This window comes from Saccostrea cucullata, unplaced genomic scaffold (genome assembly GCF_032062105.1).
Source record: "Saccostrea cucullata isolate Sc308-1 unplaced genomic scaffold, CSIRO_AGI_Scuc_v1 ctg4323, whole genome shotgun sequence".
Classification (NCBI taxonomy): Eukaryota; Metazoa; Mollusca; class Bivalvia; order Ostreida; family Ostreidae; genus Saccostrea; species Saccostrea cuccullata.
The window spans coordinates 3,051-12,321 of NW_026936463.1; the positions used below are offsets into that span (position 1 = coordinate 3,051).

The 9,271-nt window shown below is 31.8% G+C and overlaps 1 pseudogene; it reads right to left on the minus strand.

The window, feature by feature from the left end:
* Positions 1-1,246: 1,246 nt before the first annotated feature.
* On the minus strand, positions 1,247-8,408 carry LOC134245651 (AH receptor-interacting protein-like; annotated as a pseudogene).
* Between the last annotated feature and the right edge of the window lie 863 nt (positions 8,409-9,271).

Consider the following 9,271-nt stretch of genomic DNA (forward strand, 5'->3'; position numbering starts at 1 on the left):
GCCCCACCTAATGAACATATCATTCAATTTCACTGCATTTTATTTAATTTGAGTATTGATCTAATAACCAATTCATCTATGTTCCTTTGTTTACTATATGCCTTTATGGAACTATAAGAGTTGTTGTAAATATGTCTGCATATTCATCCTGATAAATATAATTCAGATGCACTTTTAAATATTTATACCTTTATTTAGTGGTTAAATTCACGAATATTGTTGTTTCATCAATTTTCGTTGGCATCAATTTTCGTGGATTTTATAAAATAGACAGTTTCGGGGATACGTAATTTCGGTGACAAAAGCATTGCCTATACATATGAATGTCACATTTCGTAATTCAATGAAATTTGAATTCTGGATGCCCAAAAATCCACGAAAATTGGTGCTCAACGAATATTGATAAACCACAGTATGACATTGTATATTGATTTTTATCATTTGTAGATTAGGTTTGGTTCATTTAAATATTGTTAACAGTCTTTCCAAATAGTTTTGAAATCATGGTTTAGCTTCCTGAGACGTTCAGTGTATTTTTCTTTGATTAGGCCCTTGAAGATTGGGTTTTTTTTCTTTTAATCCCTTCAGATTTGTTAACCACTTAAACATCTCCCCATTGCTCCAAATTTAGTCGTACTCAGCACCTTTTTGCCATAAAGTAGTGGGGGGGCTTTTTTTTTAGCATCTTCTGCGAAAATGGACAAAGTTTTTTTGGGCCCCTTTGAAAGACTGTTTTCAACGTTACCATTGGGATCTGAACCTCCATTTAAATTTAGCCACTTACTTCTTAACTCCAAAGCAAAATGCTCCAGAATCACTGCAAATCTCATGGCTCTCAAAAAAGTACATTGATCGTCTATAGGCTATGAAAGGGTATGGAAGGTTTGAAAAAATATACTCGTTTGTCTGGTTTTTTGTATTTGAGAATCTTGTCTATTTTAGTCAATTGAAATGATGTAATGGATAATATTACAAGTTTAATTAAATAACAGTTGAGAATTAATAATCATGAATTTTGCTTTTAAACGGCATATGTACGATACTTGGCATTTTGTTCACACATCGATTTCCTTTGTACTTATTTATAAAGGTATTTCCAAAGGTGCTGTCAGAAAATAAAATTGTTTACCTACCTACCGACCCAACTTGAGAATTTAGGGTCGGGTTAGGGGAAAAAAAATTTTTAAATTTCCCGGGCCCGGGGAAAAAATTTTCAAGCATGACAGAGCAAAAATATATGTAACTATTGAAACAGTACCATTTTGAAAAAAATTATCATTTTCAAAAAATAAAGGTCAAAGAATCATGAAAATACATCAATTAGAAATAAACATCAACACTCCCTAGTATAAATTTACTTCATAACCAGTCTCCAAAAATATTCATAAAACAATTGTATCTGATCCTTTACATGTGTTCCAGTAGTGATGACAAATCTGTCCTACATTACATAACAGAAGCCTGCCAGGTTTAACAAATTCTCATTGGTGATTTAGAGACTAATGACTACAGGGACATTTCATGGACGTTCAGTTTTCCTGACAGGGGATGGTACCTATATGGTTTTACTCACCAAACTACGGATATCACTAACCAGAATGCTCTCTAATCCAGAGGAATGACTTAGACCTATGGCTTTCAGTTTCTGAGTATAATTTTTTATGATAATGAGCAACAGTTCAGAATTTAAAACTGTAAATAACACAGAGTAAAATTCTGAAATGGTTTCCTTTCTCAAGATGCATATGAAATTCAAAATATGGTTCATTTAATGATAAAGGTTGTTACCATAATGCTGAATTGGCAAATAAAATAAAGAGTTCATTAAAAAATAAAACTGTTCACAAAAGCACCTAAACAAGGAAAAAAATTAATTATTCATAAAGAATTTTAAAAAAATAAAACATCTAATAACTATTAACTTCAGGAATTAAAAAGTCCCTTCAGTTTATTTCTATCTTCACTGTCTTTTTTCTTTTGTAATTCCTCTAAGTTTTTTATTTCTTTTTTGGGCTGCCGTAGATAGGGAAAGGGTCAAGGGTCATGACCTTGTTGAAGTCGTCTCTGGCCTCCTGGGGATTCCAGGCTCCAACATGTGCCTTAGCTCTACGAAACAAAGCCTTGACATTTTCTGAAAGAAATAAAACCGTAGCTAATAATGGTAAATCTGTTCTATCTTATGTGAAAGGAAATATAAAAGCAAGAGAAGATTCACTAGGAATATGCTTCTTTAGGTCATAATGCCCCACTTTAAGATTAAACTAAAACTAATTTTGAAAAGTAAGGTTAAAAAAAAGATTCTGGAAAGGTTAAAATCATGATATGACAGATGATATCATTTAATTTTTGAAATTTGAATCTTTTCAAGCAATTACATGTAAATGGATGAATTCTCACAATTAATCAATTACAATCAATAACAGTTACTGTAAAACAGTCAGAATGGAAAATAAAACTGACATGTATTATGCTATCGATGTAGTATATCGGATGAAGCTGAATAATACCTGGTTCTCGTTTAGTACAGTGGATGTGTGTTCTATCACAGGGTAAAAGTCTTTTAGGAATAATTTACACTGGGCGTAATTTAATGGGAAAAAGGATCTTCATGCCTTCTAAAAAATTCCACTCTGGTTCCCCAGGCTTCTCCCTAAAAACAAAAAATCCAAACCATGTACAGATAATAAAAAAAAACCAATGTAGACATTGATTTCTTATTCCTATTTTTCAAGGACACTACCTGTATAACACCGGTAATTAAAATCTTTCTTCCCTCCACGCTGTATACAGGAATCAATTGATTCTGTCTGATATAGTACCTAATAATTATCTTTATGATCTTATAAACATCATTTATTGCTATAATATAACTATTCTTAAATTTCTTGTAAGAACCAGTTGTAATTGGTTCATTCAGAATTCTCTTTACTAGAGTGGGGTATTTCTTGAGGATCTGAAAATGTAGTATGTCACTTGAGAAAAAAGATTATGATTTTTAAATATTTATCAGGTTGGTCACATGATCAAATTCCATACAGCTTAAAGGGCTGTATTTATATCTCAGTAGATGTTTAAAATGATACCTAATATTTACATTTGTGACATCTTTCAAATTATAATATATATTTGCTGGTGTATAATCTTTAACAGTTACACATGAAATGTGTCATTTTTTCAAAACTCACGGCAGCTGCACAATTTCGATCCATGACTATCAACCCTTTTTTTATGTCACTAAAAAATTACATAAAATGAGGATCCTGTGTATAAACAGATAATATAGACAGGCATTGCTGAAAAAGTGTTATATAAAAGAAAATATTTGCAAATGGAAATATATTGCTTTTAGAGCATCAGAATACATGGATAAGGCTTAATTTACTAGGGCATTGACCGAATATTGTTTTATTTGGTAACCTTTGTTCATTCAATACAAAGTGGTGATTGAAGGACAAAACATGTCTGTATCCCTTCATTCTAAGTAAAAATTTTTTTTAAACAATAAAATGCTTTCTTTGAATTTAAGTACGAAAATTAATGGGCAGCTGATGCTGACAAAATACCAATCTGATTAAAATCAGATCCTTTGATCAGATCCTTTGATCCGCTCACATAGATCGCTACACAGGGATCTGAAGAAACTCCATTCAGAGTCATCTCCTGATGACCTTTCTAATTAAAATATTCACTAAAATTTTGACCAATTAGAGAGATGGCACTTAAGCGACATTCAGGAAAATGATTGTAGATTGAAGTGAAAGTAGCTATGGAGAATATTTTATCATTTTTTTGTACAAAACAAAGAGCATTGCTGAAAAAAAAAAAAAAAACAAAGCAAAATTAAGTGTTTATTATATTTCTTTACAGAAAAAGACTGTGACTTCTTTGGCAGGCTATGGAAACCAGATCACATTCGGGCTTTCACTTTTGTAAACAAATTCCAAAGCAAAATTAAAATATTTCTGACTTCTTTGGAAGTAAACACTTGATTGGATATTAAATGAAAGGTCACCAGGAGATGACCCTGAATGAGCTTTCTTCAAATCCTTATGTAGCGATCTACTGTAGATTGCTAATTTTACGCGAGGAATTAATCATCACGTAATATCGCGAGAAGCATCACTCGCAAAATTAGATTACTCGCTTTTATTTTTATGGTGCTGAAATCCATGTAAATTCTCTTGATCAACCGTCCACTTGTAAATTATTATTCTCGCGATTTGACAGTAAAGAGCAATCTCGAGATAATACTCACGAAAAATAAGCCATCTACAATGCGGATCAAAGGATATGATTTAAATCAGTTTGAAAAAATAATAACCTGCTTAATAGCTGCGACATTAATTCTGAATGTACTAACAACCAAAGAAAGACATTTATTGTTAATATTTATATCTGTATAAAATCATTTAAAGTAAGACTAAAAAGATTGATTATTGTATAATTGATATGTACATCATAATAAGTTTCATTGATGGAACAGCCACTGATCAATAAATCTGTATAGATGAAATGCCTAGAGTTGTTCATGAACTGAAAAATGGCAATGGTTTTCTTAAGAAATAACGGAGAAAATATTCAGTGAATGTAAATATAAACATGATGAATATATTCTTATTCTAACTAGACTTGCTAAAAATGAAGTTTAGAAATGTCTTCATACTGGAGCATCTTTCTATAACCAGAATGTTTCCTTAATTGTCTTCTACTCTAACCAGATAACAAGAAATGTTTCCTGATTTGGATAGCTTGCTTTAATGTGAAGCTTAGAAATGCCTCCTTACTTGAGCACCAGTTGTTCCAGAAAACTCAAAGCCTCAAAATATTTCTCTGCTGCTTCTGAGTATTTTTTCTCTGAAAAGAACTTGTTGCCTTGTTCCTTCAGGAGTGGGATTTTCTGAAGCTTTTCTTCATCTGTTAATGTCCAGGAATCCTTTTCATATTCCTCTGGTCTTTCTACTTTTACCAGTTCTAGAAATAAAACAAACTAAATAGAGTAAAAGAATATGCTCATAAGCCTATTGATTTAAAAGAATATTTTGTAAAATTTATGTATCTCTTTAAATGAGTGACAGACAGACGAACCTAATATAAACCTGAGCTGTTTGGGGTTCTTCATGAGTTCATTAAGGTCATCATACCCCACTCCATGTTCAGCCATCATCATTCCACAACAATGGCCGCTATCATTGTGATTGTGAGCTTTCTTCTCACCGTAATACTCACGTAATGTCTTAGATACAACTGGGTATACAGAGGTATGCTGAAAGTAAAAATAAAAGATGTCAACATTAATCAGCTCTAATAATTATGCCTCCTTTGACACTTTTGTTTTAATTAAGTACTTCTTTAATGACTTTTTTTAGCAATATTTTTACTCATGTTTATGAAATAAGTCATTTGGCTGTGTTATACTATGTTAATCTGAAGGGCAAATGTATTGTGGGAAATATATAAATCTGGAAAATGATTTATTTTTTCAAACTTATTAATCTGAGTTAAAGCATTAAACAATGTAGCAGGACCCAAATATGACTTTGACCTTTCACCTAAAAGTAAAATATACCAGTATTTTGCTTTTTAAGCTAAAAATATAAAATTGGAAGAACAAGAATCATATGAGAATGGGACATTTACAAAGTGGCCTCTGAGTGACAACATTGAAGAATGTTTTTGTGATATCATGCTCTCAAATTTCATTGACCTTGAATTTTAAAATGGAACAACTATTGATGAAAAGTACAGAAATAACATTTATGATTGCAGTTTTACAGCAAAATAAGGCTGCATGGGCAATTTATGAATATAAAACTTACTGATTTTTCTACTTTGAAGCTAGCTACTTCATTTAATCTCATTGTCCGTAAACAAGTTTCCCAAACTTCCAGTTTGAATTTCTTCCCAAGAATTATTTCCATTGGTTTGTTATACTTATGGCTGTCATCAATAACTGTGTTCTCTTCATCACAAATTTCTGTCCGGAAATGAAAATAAAGCTGTAAAAAAAGAAAATATGTAATTTATTATTGTATTCACAGTTAGATTCACTGATTTAAAAAGAGACAAAGCCATATTTGTAAACTTTTTACAGACATAGAAATGAAATAAAAATTTGTTAAATTAAAGATGAATAAAAAGAAAATTGCAATGACGTTTATTTCTCTTAGTTTCTTTCAATGTGGTACTTTGGGATACGAAGAAACTGTCCAACAGCTTTACAGCCTGTTGTAGTTTCAGGTAAGTTAAGTGTATCTTGTATCTAATTATCTATTTCTCAATTTTTTTTTTATATTTAAAGACATTAAAATCATATGGAGTGGGTGAGTTGCCCACTTGGCACAGTGGAAGGCGCATCTACTCTAGAGATGCAGAGTAAAGATCTGATCTTACGTTGTGAGTTCGAATCCACTGCAAGATAAGATCATATAAACTGAGGTTCGGTTTGCATTAGGTACAATAAATATGCCGCACTGCTCAATGGGCCTGAGTGTTGAGAATGGGAATAAATTTGCAGCCATTGTTTGCAAGTGATGCATCTCTACATGAGTGAAAAATTCTAGAGGGACTTTAACAGAAAAAACAAACAACACAACCGAAGGTTAAACAAAAAGGACCAGAAAATAAACAACACTATCTGAAGATCAAGTCACATTCAGCTTAACTTTTATGGTGAATTCAGGGGAAAGTATACTTTTAACACCACTGAATAAAACAAATCTTTAGTTCATACAGCTATTGTACCAGGTCTAGTACAATCTATTGATTTAGCTACCTAGCTTTAACTTAAGCTATTTAGCTTTATTAAGCTATTCAAAATAGCTTTATTTAGCTATTTAATAATTTATATACAGTTTTTCACAAAAATTATTTTGCTAGAAATAAACAAAAAGTCACATGTAATTGACTCTTCATATATGTACTATGGGCTATGTGTTGAGGCATGAATAAGTATGATTGCTTCTCATTGTGCTGAACTGTTACCAATCAATTATCTTGTTGACCTTAATTGGTCTCCTGTATAATATTATTGCAGAAGTAACTGTATCAATTGCTTTATATAGCCCAAAAACTTGTAGAACTTTGAGTACAAAGACTCTCAAGGAGACGTAATTTGATGAGGGATTTTTACATGCATTATTTTAAGAAGAGTTCAAGGTTGTATATCATCACTGCACCAAGGTGCGCTTTTGTGAAAATTTACACCTTTTGCAAAACGTGTACACATGTAGTTAAATATCTAAATCAAGCTATTCTGAATAGCTTAATAAAGCTATATAGCTATTTAAAATTAAACAGGTCCAGTACAATCAGTACATTTAGCTACGTAGGTAGAATTACCTAAGTAGCTTTATTTACCTACCTCAGGTAGCTTTATTTAGCTATATTTCAATGTAACTTTTCTTTTTATGGAAAAGAGAGAAAAAATTGCAGTTAAATGACTATTGATATTTATACTAGGGAGACTTTAAAAAACATTCCAAAGCAGAGATAGTTTAAACATCGCTGTGTTTGGTCAATTTAGAGCAAAACATATAATTCCATTGTTTGGTTATCTGTCTGTGCGGTGAGGCATGACTGAGTATGATTACTTCACATTGTGCTGAATAATTACCGACCTATTATCATGTTAGCCAGAACTGGACTTCTTTGTCATTTCATTCAAGGAGTAACTGTTCTTACTGTCATACATAGCCCCAAAACTTTCAGAACTTTGATTGCAATTGCGCAGAAAAAGCCATTTCTTCAAGAGGGAATTTTTCATGAATTGTTTTCAGATGAGTTCAAAGTTGAAAATGATCACTGCATCAAAATGATAGTTTTTGCACATCCTGAGAAAAATGCTTTTTTATAGAAATAAATTCATTTGGTAGCTAAATCAAGCTACCTGAGGTAGGTAAATAAAGCTATGTAGGTAATTCTACCTACGTAGCTAAATGTACTGATTGTACTGGACCTGTTAAAGCTATATAGCTAAATTAAGAGATTGTACTGGACCTGTGTAGTTTGTATTTGCTTTCTATAATGTGAAAAAAAAATCTCAAGTATAAAAAAAAACATGTGATAAATTAATAATATAGTATATGTTCAAACCAATTAAAAGAAATCAAAAGAAAGAAGAATACTGGAAGGATAAGAAGTCTGAACGTTTACCATGTTTGTATGATAATCAGTTGTAGGATCAGCTGTTACTTATCTGCAACAGAACTTAACTTTAGAGAAAAGTAAACACTTCTAAAAAATATCTATACTTTGTTTACCTTTGTTCCATTATCATACGACGTTTGTCCGCCTTTTCCAGCATATAAAACACGTTTTTCTATACCCTGTGCGAGTAAATTCGCGAAGTCTTCCGCCATCTTTGTTTACAAAATGTTTTGGATCTGCATAACTTGTACGAAAACACATTCGGTGTGCAACTCTATTTTTACTTGTCTTTCGTGTTCATTAAATAAACGACACTTTCCCTTTTTTGAAATATTTATTGATTACATATACTTTGTTATGAAGAACAAGCACCAATATTTACATATGATAAAAGAAAAAAGATAGTTTCATCAGCTTTTTTAGCTAGGGGTGGTAAACTTAAACAAACAATCTGCCGCCGCCGTACTTACTTCGATTTGGTACAAGAGTACATTTGTCAAGACGACTTTCACATTTACTAAAGTTATTCCCCTTTGCGGGGTCAATCCGGGGTCAACTGGCGTAAGGCACTGTTTTCCCTCAAAACCCTACCATTTTTATGGGTCAGTATCTTGGAAATAAAATCTGTATGAATATGTTCATAATGTTTTTCATGTTGCCCCATACTCTGGCAATACAGGTACAGATCAAAATTGTCCGATAACGTTTGAAGATTAAAAATATTAACAGGTAATTTAAAAAGGACAAAGTGGGTAAAATGAGCATTACGCCGACAACGGGAGATAACTCTTGTGAATGTGAAATTCGAATACACTCTTGAAACATAAACTGTTTTTGTAAACAGGGCACGAGCTCTGTCATTGTTAATTTCAAACTGTTAAAGTCTGCATACCGACAATATACTGTGAGCATGGTGAGCGCGCTTTCCTTTCGAACATTTCTACTCTGAATTTTTTGGATTATAGTTTTAATATTGTTCATTAATATACAGCAAAATTGAGATGAGAATTTTATTATATTGTTTTGTGAAATGCAATATATAAGTCGTAATATTATAGAGAAAATTTGAGAAATTATTATTTCAAATATGTCTCCATGCACATTAAACTAAAAAAATATATATCCA